The following is a 12,500-nucleotide window of genomic DNA, read 5'->3' on the forward strand; positions in this document are numbered from 1 at the left end:
GACCTGGTGAGATTTCTTCTTTTTTATTTTTTGAAAGACATATCTGGGGAGAAAAATTGTGTCTTATACGCTATCAAATATTGTAGCTACTAGTGTTGCACATCATTTGACAGGTCACTTTGAAGTACACTTTTGCCATTGTGGGTAATATCAGGAAATATGGCATTCATACAATAATTATAATTTTAATTTTGTCAAGTTTTTTTGGTGCCCGTGTGTCTAAAAAGAAAGGTCTTCAACCAGTGCATGGGCTACCAACAAGAGCATTGAAAATAAATGAAGAGCAACACAAAGAGCCTTGGAAAGTAGAATTCTGAAGATTAACAAAATGGATAAGTGGAGAAAGCAAGAGAATAAGAGTGGCAACAGATTTAACGAATATTATCTGGAAAATAAAACTCTGAAATGGTATTTCGTGGGACATATGTTCAGAAGATGGGAGAATGAATGGAATAACAAATCGACAATGTGGACACCACGTCCAGAAAAAATGAGGGGAAAACTATGCAAAAAATGGAATTAAAGACTTCGTTAAATTTTTCGGCACCCAAACATGGATGGAGAAAACATCAGACTGTGGTTGATGGAGAGAACATGCTGTGGCCTTCGTTCAACAGTAGGCTGAACATGTGCAAAAGATGATGATACAAGATGATGAAATGAATAGCAATTTTCAAAAGAAAAATGTTTGTCTTAAAATAAAATTAAAACAAACTGTTGCCAACATCAGGAAATATAGCATACATACATTAAAATTATAATTCAACTTTTATCAAATTTCTTGGAGCTTACACAAAATAATGAAATGAATACAAATTTTCGAAAGAAAAATAATTATTACCTTAGAATAAAATTAAACAAGACACATTTCTCATTTGTATAACTTCTCCCTTAATTACTGCCGTTTACTTTCTCTTTTTCCTTTTTTTTCTCAGTCATTATAATTCTTTCTCTCTCACTATGTGTGTGTAACGTTCCTTTACTCAGCGCCTGCCACCAAACCTAGTATGTGCACTAATACTGCACCTCTTATGCTAACTCTCTGTCTCTCTCCCTCTCCCAGTCACTCACTCATTCTCTATATAATGTAAAGCATGACTGAAGAAATCAGCTCACCAACATTTATATCAGTTATCACTACATGAAGATTTTTAAGGCGGCAAGTTAGAATTGTTAGCACGCCGGACGAAATGCTGTTAAACATTTTGTACGTTCTGAGTTCAATTTCCACCGAGGTCGACTTTGCCCTTTGTCCTTTCGGGTCGATAAAATAAGCAGCAATTGGATACTGGGATCGATATAATCGACTTACTGCCTCCCCCGAAATTGCTGGCTTTGTTCCAAAATATGAAACCATTATTACATATTACAAATGTTCAGGCCTTGTGCCTATAGTAGAAAGGATTATTATACAAAGATTTAGTGTAAAATCAGGGCTCGGTAACAATCGAACGACAACCCCTAAATGGGCCTTTGAGGTGCGGGTCCTCAGTGGGTTTCGAACTTTTTCTAAAAAATGTGTTCCATTGATTGTGTGTGATCAATGGCGTGCCTTCAGTGAGCATTTCATCTTATGTTTTATTTCGTTTTGGAAATACAGTGGAAATATAGTGTCATAATCTCAATCACTGGAAACGCCATGGAAAACTGGTTAACCTCCTGTCTCATGAGACCTAAGTCTACACAGACAGACCTATTCGCCATTAATTCAATTAAAAGCAGGAGTGTAAAATAGGACAGATGATGCTGTAGCTGGGACGAGGGCCCAGATCAGTGTTTCTAAACCAGTTTGTCACATGCCCAACTTCGATTTTCACACAAAAAAAAACTATACCCCACCATGAACCAGGCAAAGTATATAGCATATATGTATGAGAGCGCGCGTGAATTTGTTATTGTGCTATCTCTTACAACTCTTCATCATATAAACTCTTCCCGTGGGACGGCATTAACTCTGTATTGACTTTGTATTCTCTAGTAACATAGCTATATGGGACGATAGGGACGGTCCGCCACGGGCAACACTTTTGGTTGGGGTAGTGACATTTTGGGGTCTGCTGTATAAGGCTGTATAGAGATGGGTGGCAGGGAAGGCAAATTCAAGGGCTGTCCCAGGCAGCACTCTCTCTAGCTGCGACACTGGTGTTGTCCTTTCTCAGATCAGCTCCGCGATGTCGTTAATACCAGTTGAAACTATTTCTTCGTAAAATTCCAAGACGTCTGCATGCTTTTGGTTATAGGGTCACAATTTCTTCCAAACTCTGTTCATGCACCTCTCAGGGGATTTCATTCCAGCCTGCTTTGATATTATCTACGATCTTCACAGCATGGTAGTTCCTGTTATTTCATTTACCTTGGTCATCTGTTTCTTCAACAAGCTGTTTGAAATTGCAATGAAAGTAGTAGGCCATGATATTAGATATTACACTCTGATTCCTGCGTTGGTGCAGAAAGCGGTGATTCGTGGTTGATAGATTGCTTCGAAAAAATATACGAGTCCTAAGAATATCGAAATTATAATGCTGACCTGTAACCATTGTCAGTCGCCAAAACTGTCTTACGTTTAAGATTATGTTCTTCGCAATATCGTTTCACTGCTGGACAAAAGAACGAACCAATATGTGGTCATTTCTATTGTCACTTAGGACATTTTACTTAATTTCCAGATGACAAGTAAATGCATTTTTGATGTTCCTTTCATCGGTTGTATTGTTTCTGAATAATAGACAATTATTGACTTCAGCTCGAAGACTGTCGAAGTATTATCATCAAGTAGCAGTGCTAAAAAAAAGATAATTTTGGTCTTCTCGGTATATGGAAATACGGGATTGCTTTTCCAGAGAAGACCTATTTCATCTACATTGAATACAAATTGGGAAGGGTATTTTGCACACTTGATGATACTCTTCAAGTTAGCTGTGATGTCATACTAATTCATATTATGTCCGTTACCAGCAGGTTCGTCATCCCTGTAAAGTCCTATGTTGGATTTAGCTCTACTTTTTTGTTTTGCTTTTGTTTTGTTCTTTCTGAGGTATTCTTTTTTCATGTACGATGTATAATCCGAAATCTCTGTTCGTAGTTACTCATGAATACCGGGACAAGAGCAACAAACAAGGCTATAGAGGTGCCTGACATGCCGTAACATGAATGGGCATGGGATGGAGTCAGAAAGATACTATTCAATACTTTTAAGGAATTTGGATAAAAATTACAAATCTGAAGACAGTATATTTCCTAGAAGCAATACAAAATCTGAACATTGTCAATCACTATCTCTACTATCACAAATCTTTAAATCCAATTAAAAGAATCTTGAGACAACACACAAACAACCCACCCCAAAAAGCTGCAGAAAGGCAACTAGGTGCTTTTGATTGGGAAATGTTAGACAAAAGTAATGATATACAGAGCATACGTAGAACTAATAACTTATGCAGTAAAAACTTACCATGGGTCAACCAAGAATAGTTTTAAGCTAAATACGCACAACATAGTCATTCCTTCAAATAAAGTAATAGGAGTAATGTTACATCCCTTTCAAAATATATTTAGTTCTTAAAAGAGAGGAAACGAGAAAGCAACTCTAGCATAAAATGAAATACTGTAGCAAAGGCAAAATAATTCAACTGCTGCAGTAGTCACTATCAACTATGGGCAAGAGAATAACTCATGATTTTGACTCTGCACAGCTACATCATGAACCAGAAGAAAGAAAACATTTTGTTCACATCGTCCTGAAAAGAAATACAAGCGTTAAGCCTTTAAATTTATGTTTGTACCATTGAATTTAGGACAGCAAACTAGCTGAACCTACAGCTAACTCATGGGATAGCAGGAAATCAGTCACGTAAAATCAGGCTGAGATTTAAACAAAATTTTGTCCCCCAAATAACAAGTCAAATACAGTCATCTTAACTAAAATGTGTTCTTTTCACGATATTATACAAAGGGTAGCAACTCACCGAGATCACTGAGCTAAAATTTAATCCAGACATTGAATTTTGCCTGACATCAAGTCAGGCACAGTAGTCTCCCCTTAAGAATCTTCTCTTTGTCAGAAATTACTGCCACTTATGTATAACTCACGTGCTCTTTCTTAACCAATAAAGCAGTTAGAACATATCTAAATGCACACTTAGATGTTAGATTAAAGTCAGATATCATTGAATATTCTCCCAATCAGCATTTAGGATAAATAACTCGTTGGTGACTTGAATCTTATTGAAACTGAATCAGTGATTTAAAATATTTAGGAGTAGAGACTTACATGTTCTTCAAGGTTCTAAACTAGAATTACACTGTGTAACACGATTTTTGTCCTTGGGTAGCAACTGTTATTTCTTATTTGCTTACCCCTAGAAAGTATGAAAAATGGGTAATATTTCCTTCAAACTTTGCTTAAGTTACATTTATTCAAACCCCTAAGAATCCCTCTCAACACATCGCTATAATGCTCCCCCACTACTGCTCATGATCAGAGATGCACATATTGTCAATAAATTAAGGGACATGCTCAAGTGATTATAGTCAAGCAACTGACAAGCAAATCTGTGGTATTGAGCAGAATATTTGAATGTCAAAAATGTAATAGAAAATAGGTCAGTTTCAAAACATTGATGACCAGGCAATAGAAGCAAAGTTTGAAGGGAATAGTAGTCATTTCCTTAGATTTCTAGATAGAAGCAAATAGGAAATAAGACTTATTGACCAAAGACAAAAAAAAAAAAATTGTTACACAGTTTTATATAAGGGAGAAAGGGAAATATTTGCTTACATACAATAATCATTTTGATCTCTAAGAAATTACTTAGTACCCAAATACCTTATTCTTTCTTTCACATATGCATTCATGCATAAAACTATAAACCTGTAAGAAGTAGATAAAAATTCATTTCAAGCAGGCATACGTATGTAAACACAGACATAAGTAACAACAAGCAGCTCCACATATGCATTGACATTCATGCTTGCACACACACACACACACACACACACACACACACACACAAATACACACATGCACATGCTCGCACATGCATGCACACACACGCACACATGCACATGCATGCAAACATGTACACACATGCACACACACACATTTTATGTATATATATATATATTATTCTTTTACTTGTTTTAAGTATTTGACTGCAGCCTTGCTGGAGCACTGCCTTTAGTCAAACAAATCAACCCCAGGACCTATTCTTTGTAATCCTAGTACTTTTGTCCTGGTCTCTTTGAGGATGTAAACTCACCAACATCGGCTGTCAAGTGATAGAGGGGGGACAAACATAGACAAATACATACATAAATACATACATACATATATACATATGTGTGTGTGTGTGTGTGTGTGTGTGTGTGTGTGTGTGTGCATGTGTGAGACAGGGTTCTTCCAATTTCCACCTACTAAATCCACTCACAAGGCTTTGGTCAGCCCAAGGCTATAGTAGAAGACACTTGCCCAAGGTGCCCCGCAGTGGAACTGAACCTGGAACCATTTGGTTGGGAAGCAAGCTTCTTACCACACAGCCACTCCTGCACCTATAATGGTGAGATACTATGGATATGTTTTCTTGGTAAACTTTCCTTACCGTGAACTTTCTTCACTGTGAAGTGAACTGATGGGGGTGGACTTACCTGTAATCCATACATACATCTTATATACTTACATAAACATGTATGCACATGGATATACATAAGACTAACCTGTTCATTCCAATGAAAGAACCTTGTTTCTGGATCAGAAGCCAGCTATTTCTCCATTGGTAAGAAATTCATAAAATTTAAACTGAAGAATATACAGATAGATAGACAGACAGACAGAGACAGACAGACAGACAGACAGAGACAGACAGACAGACAGACAGACAGACCTGGAACATTGTTAGTCACCAAAACTGTCTTACATTTAAGATTATGTTCGCAATATCGTTTCACTACTGGACAAAAGTATGAGCCAATATGACGGATGGACGGACAGATGGACAGACCGATGGATGGATGGAAGGGTGAATAGCTGTATCGATGGATAGATAGATAGATAGATAGATAGATAGATAGATAGATGGATGGATGGATGGATGGATGGATGGATGGATGGAGAGAGAGAGAGAGAGAGAGAATTTCATTAATAACTCACATTTTTATTGCACGCTTGAGAAAATGGTGAACTATTTTTTTTATGTAACTTTATACATTTTCACAGAAACCTGAAAACTAAAAACTCCATAGCTCGTTTTTAAATAAAAATCGTTAGTTTTCATAACAGGAAAATAATAAAAATTTAATTAGCTATTTGCAAATTTATAAGATTCTTTATCATCATCATTATTATTATTATTACTATTTTTATTATTATCATTATTATTATTATTATTATTATTATTATTATTACCATTTCTGTTATTACTATTATTATTATTATTTCGAAATTTAATTTTTAATTTTTATTTCTATTTTTTAATATTCAATTATAACTTTACCGTTGCTTTTGCAAATATATTTTTACTTTAAAATCAACGAACTGACACACGTAAATAACAAAAAAATACATAAATAATAATATTAATAATAATAATAATAATAATAATAATAATAATAATAATAATAATAATAATAATAATAATCATAGTAATGATGATAAGGATAACAATAATAATCGAATCCATTGAACTTTGGGATTCATTCTTCACCAGTGCAGAAGGCAATATTTTAAGGGAAGGGCCTTGTTAAGTTCGATATTCTTAATTAATAGTTAGCTTGAAGGGAAGCTGAAAGATGAATGGGGTATTGGTGTGGTTTGGAGTTGGTGTTGGGTGTGGTGTGATACTATTCGGTGTTTTGTGGAGAGAGGCACATTGCTCAAGTAGAATATTCAAGAACTAGAAATGTGCATAGAAAGGTTTAATTTGCATGATTGTTATGGTTATTCATTTTTTTTTTGTCATTGTTGTTGTTGTTGATTTTGTTTTTTATGTTCTTTTTCTGTTGGTGGTGTTGTTGTTGTTGTTGTTGCTATTGTTGCACTATTGACTTTTCTTGTTGTTGCTGTTGTTGTTGTGGTTGTTGTTGATGATGATGATGATGATGCTTTTTGTTGGTGTTACTTTCCTTGTTTCTGTTGCTGTTGTGTGTCATGTTGTTGTTGCTGTTGTTGTTGTTGTTGTTGTTTTTACTGTATGGTACCAGGTCAGTCCTAATTGGTCAGACCTATGACCAAAGCTATCCCAACTGTGACTATCTTGTCCTTATTTTCTTCTCCAATTAGTAAAACCAAAATTACCTGTTTTAGATCATGAAATCAGGAGTTCATTAGTACAGTCACTGAATTGCAAAATTCACACGCAGAATATATAGGAGTGGCGTGGAACTATACAAGGAGAGAGTCCCACATAGAATGGGGGTTATGCTTTGTTATTGTACAGATTATGGAGACAGAGGATGGAGACAATCCCACATAGAATATGTCACAATGTTGTTGTTGTACTGTGAAGGTCATCCACAGAATATGTCACTGTGTTGTACTGCTGATTCCTATTGTTTTTTAACTGGTACTCAGTTGGTTACAAGGGTTCCATTTCATCCAATCAACTGAACACCTTGCCCATGAAATTAACATGCACTCCACAGACACATGTAGCTTTAATGTAGTTCTGAGGGAGATCCAGCATGACACAGAATGTGACAAGGATGGCCCCTTTTGAATTACAGGTACTACTTATTTTTGCCAGCTGTGTGCAGTGGAACAACATGAAATAAGGTGTCTTACTCAAGGACACAATGCGCTGCTGGGAATTGAACTCATGACCTTACAATTGTGAGCTGAATACCCTAACCACTAAGCCACACACCTTCACTACTGATTTGAAAAGGTCACATGTAATACAAGTAGCTATCTTATTTTTACATTAGCCCTTCATTCCCTGTGTAGCATAGGCCATTAACAGCTACCAACAGCTTTCCTCCACTATTCACAACTCTGGGCTGACTTTTCTGCTCCTTTTAGTTGGGTCCTTGGTTTCTCAGCTCTGTCACAGTATCTCACCTCCAGGAGTCATCTCTTCTGCTTCTGTTGCAGGTTCCAGGTCAGTGCCTGATGTCTAATGCAGTATGTTGGTTTTGCTGCACAAACAGCCCATGCCTGTTGCTAAGGGGTTGCACTGGACAGCACTTCACCCTCACTGCTCAATGGTGAACCCTCAAATTTACAGTGATACACCTATTTTGAAACTCCACTTTAGCACTAATACAAATTAGTGCCCACTAGGATATTCTCAAGTAACCCCAGGCATCTAAGTCTGGCAATGGGCCTACCACTATATATGTTTCCCTAAGGGAAGAATTTATCAAGTAGTTAGCTTGAAAAAACCTCATAAGGGAAAAATCCATCATTTATTCCCTATAAATATATTTATTAATTTATATAAGGCCATTACTAGAGAAGAATAAAATATAAGATGTAGAGTTTATTAAATAGCTGTCTAAACGTACTGCTTCCTGTTGACTACGACATAAAACTATATGAAATGGAGGCATTTCTCTTCCACTTTTTATATTTTTTTTCCACATATTTTCAACTCATAATTTTGCCACGTGGTTTATACTGAATCTTCAGTATCGTTACACCTTGTATATTTTTGTATATATATATATATATATATATATATATATATTCTGCCTATATGTTTGTGCACACATTTGAATGCACTGTATGCCAGAAAGTTTGCAAATCTAAAGGAGGCCTCAAAAGACATTTTAAGATCCACAAAGATCAGAACTTATCCACAGCTCAGACATGCAATTTGGACCACCAAGAGCTTTTCAGAACATTGTCTGGTTTAAAAAGCCAAGCCAAATCAGATGGCATGATGGTTCTAAGGTGTAGGTACAGGAGGTGGTCAAACTCTGCATAAGGAGTAGACAACCACCATATATATATATATACATACATATATATATTTATATATATATATATATATATATATATATATATATATATATATATATATATATATATATATATATATATGTATGTATGTATATATACATATATATATGTATGTATATATATATTTCGTTTTTGGATTTGAGAGTCAAGACTATTGAAAAGGCTGCAAGACGCAACGAAAATTTTAGGAAAATAAAAATAAGAAATAAGTGGAAAATTTTAAGGCACAATAAGAAAATGACTCTCCCCAGACACAACAGTATATACATATATATATATATATATATATATATATATATATATATATATATATATATATATATATATATATATATATATATATATATATGGGGGGGGATTTACAAAAAAACAACAACAGACGAGGACAGGTGGTGTAAACAACAAAAGGATGTATTAGTTTAGCGTATACATATATATATATGTATGTATGTATGTATAAGTGTGCATATATGTATGAATGTATGTAATTCTCATGCACAGATACAACCAATAAACACACAGAAATTACTACACATATATACTGCATGAAATAAATACACTAAAGTTATAAAAACAAATGTGTATATCATAAAAAAAAAACTCCTGAAACAAAATATGACATATTTGCCACCCAAACACAAAGTAAAGAATATATTGCAAAAATATCAGGATTAAAAACTCTCATTAACATAAAACCAGAAACTAACAAACCAGAGATTGCACTTCAGACAACGAATGTGATGTACATATTTCAATGCAGACATGTCTTAATCTGTAATATTGGACATACCAGCATGACACTTGCTCGTCAGTTGACTATGCATTTACAGCAGATTTAAAAACACAAGATAAAATAAAACTAAATAGATATAAAAAAAACACCATCTTTTATCATTGGACTATGCTATTGTGGAGCACTACCTTGAAGGGTTTGGTCAAACAAAGTGACCCCAGTACTTTCTTTCTTTTTTCTAAGTTTGATGCTTTTATCTATCAGTCTCTTTAACCACACAGTTTACAGCTACCAAATTCATTCACAAGGCATTGGTCAGCTCAGGGCTATGGTAGAAAACACTTGCCCAATGTGCCGAGCAGTGGGACTGAAACCAAAACTACAAGGCTGTGTTATAGTTTAACTTGTCTCTCCCACTTTTGTAAGGAATTTTAAACAGATACATATATATATATATATATATATATATATATATATATATATATATATAGATATGTTATTTTAAATATCAAGTCATTCCACCATAACATAAAACAGCTTAAGGGGAATAACTCACTCCAATCGTTTTATAAAGCAGGTGCAGACAGAATTTGAAATCACCATTTCAAAATCTATTTATTGCAAGTGTCAGGGGTTTATATTTGTTGTTTCTATCAGAAAATTATTGTAGTTGAATTACCATATGATGTATAAAACATTGAATCATGGACAATTACAGTAAACGACAACGCACAATCATTTGATAAGTAATATATATATATGGAGGGTATATCAGCCGAAACGTTGTGTTAACAACAAACAAGATGAGGACAAATATCCGTCAAATGTAAATAATGTAAATAATATATATATATATATATATATATATATATATATATATATATATATTATATATATATATATATATTATATATATCCGCAGAATGTATAATATCAATGTGCACACATGACAGAGTGTAAGCGCCCTGAGAGAAATGTTAGACATAAGAACCATCAGATGTGGCATGAGAGAGAGATGTTTGCATTGGTATGGTCATGTACTGCAGATGGTCGAGGAGAGCTGTGTGAAGAAGTGCCACTCCCAAACATTGGAAGGAATCTGGGGTTGAGGGAGACCTAGGAAGACATGGGATGAGGTAGTGAAGATTGACTTTCAAACGTTGGGCCTCAAAGAGGCAATGACAAAAGACTGAGACCTCTGGAGATATGCTGTGACTGAGAAGACCCAACAACTAAAGTGAGTTCACAGCTGTAACCGCACCAGCGTTGCATAACCAGCCCACTCAAAATTACCTTGGATCATAGGGCAACATGTCATACTTGAGGAGACCTATTGAGTCAAGTACATCAACATCAACATCAATATTAAAATCACATCAAATTACAATCAAATGGAAATTCTAGTTGTGACCCCCACGCTGGTGGCACATAAAAAGCACCATCCAAATGTGGCTGATGCATGTGCCACCTTGACTGGCTTCTGTGCCGGTGGCACATAAAAAGCACCATCTGATCATGGCATATATATCATATATTATATATATATAAATATATAATATATATATATATATATATATATATATATATATATATATATATTATATTACATGAAAGAGCTAGATTAAACTTCTGTTCATCCTCTAATTCCTTATGTACTTTGTACTTCTATATGTAAACCATGTTGGCAAAATAACATAGTCTGCCATGGACACCTGTGCTTTGGTTCTTTCTTTCTTTTTCTTTTCTTCCTTTTTGTCACTTTTGCTATGAATTAAATTAATGAATTCAACGGGATACACCGTCTGCAAGTAGTTGGGTTCAGCATATTATCCTCCATTTTCTAATTGTTACATATATATTATATTATATATATTATATATATTATATTATATATATATATTATATATATATATATATTGTATATACACACATGTATATATATACATACATACACATATGTATATACACACATATATATATGTATATATACATTTATATATATGTATATATATGTATGTATGTATATATATATATATACATAGGCGTAGGAGTGGCTGTATATATATATATATATATATACATAGGCGTAGGAGTGGCTGTGTGGTAAGTAGCTTGCTTACCAACCACATGGTCCCGGGTTCAGTCCCACTGCGTGGCATCTTGGGCATGTGTCTTCTACTATAGCCTCGGGCCGACCAATGCCTTGTGAGTGGATTTGGTAGACGGAAACTGAAAGAAGCCTGTCGTATATATGTATATATATATATGTATGTGTGTACGTGTTTGTATGTCTGTGTTTGTCCCCCCAACATCGCTTGACAACCGATGCTGGTGTGTTTATGTCCCCGTAACTTAGCGGTTCAGCAAAAGAGACAGATAGAATAAGTACTAGGCTTCCAAAGAATAAGTCCTGGGGTCGATTTGCTCGACTAAAGGCGGTGCTCCAGCATAGCCACAGTCAAAAGACTGAAACAAGTAAAAAAAAATAAAAAAAAGAATACATATATATATATATGAATATATGTGTATATATATATATATATATATATATACACACACATATATACATATATATATACACACATATATTTATATCTATACATAAATATACATACACATATATGTATTTATGTATGTATACATACACCCATTTATATATATATATATATATATATATATATATATATATATATATATATATATATATATATATATATATATATATATATATATATATATATATATATATATATGTATATATATATATGTGTGTATATATATATATTTATATATATATTATTTTTGGTGAATCAA

The 12,500-nt window shown here is 34.2% G+C and overlaps 1 long non-coding RNA gene across 1 annotated transcript in view; it reads left to right on the forward strand.

Moving 5' to 3' along the window:
* The window catches only part of LOC149132013 (uncharacterized), a 36,041-nt gene that overhangs the window by 18,961 nt on the left and 4,580 nt on the right, over nt 1–12,500 (forward strand). The window lies entirely within an intron of this gene.

This window comes from Octopus bimaculoides, chromosome 18 (assembly GCF_046866305.1).
Source record: "Octopus bimaculoides isolate indiv1 chromosome 18, ASM4686630v1, whole genome shotgun sequence".
NCBI classification, from domain to species: domain Eukaryota; kingdom Metazoa; phylum Mollusca; class Cephalopoda; order Octopoda; family Octopodidae; genus Octopus; species Octopus bimaculoides.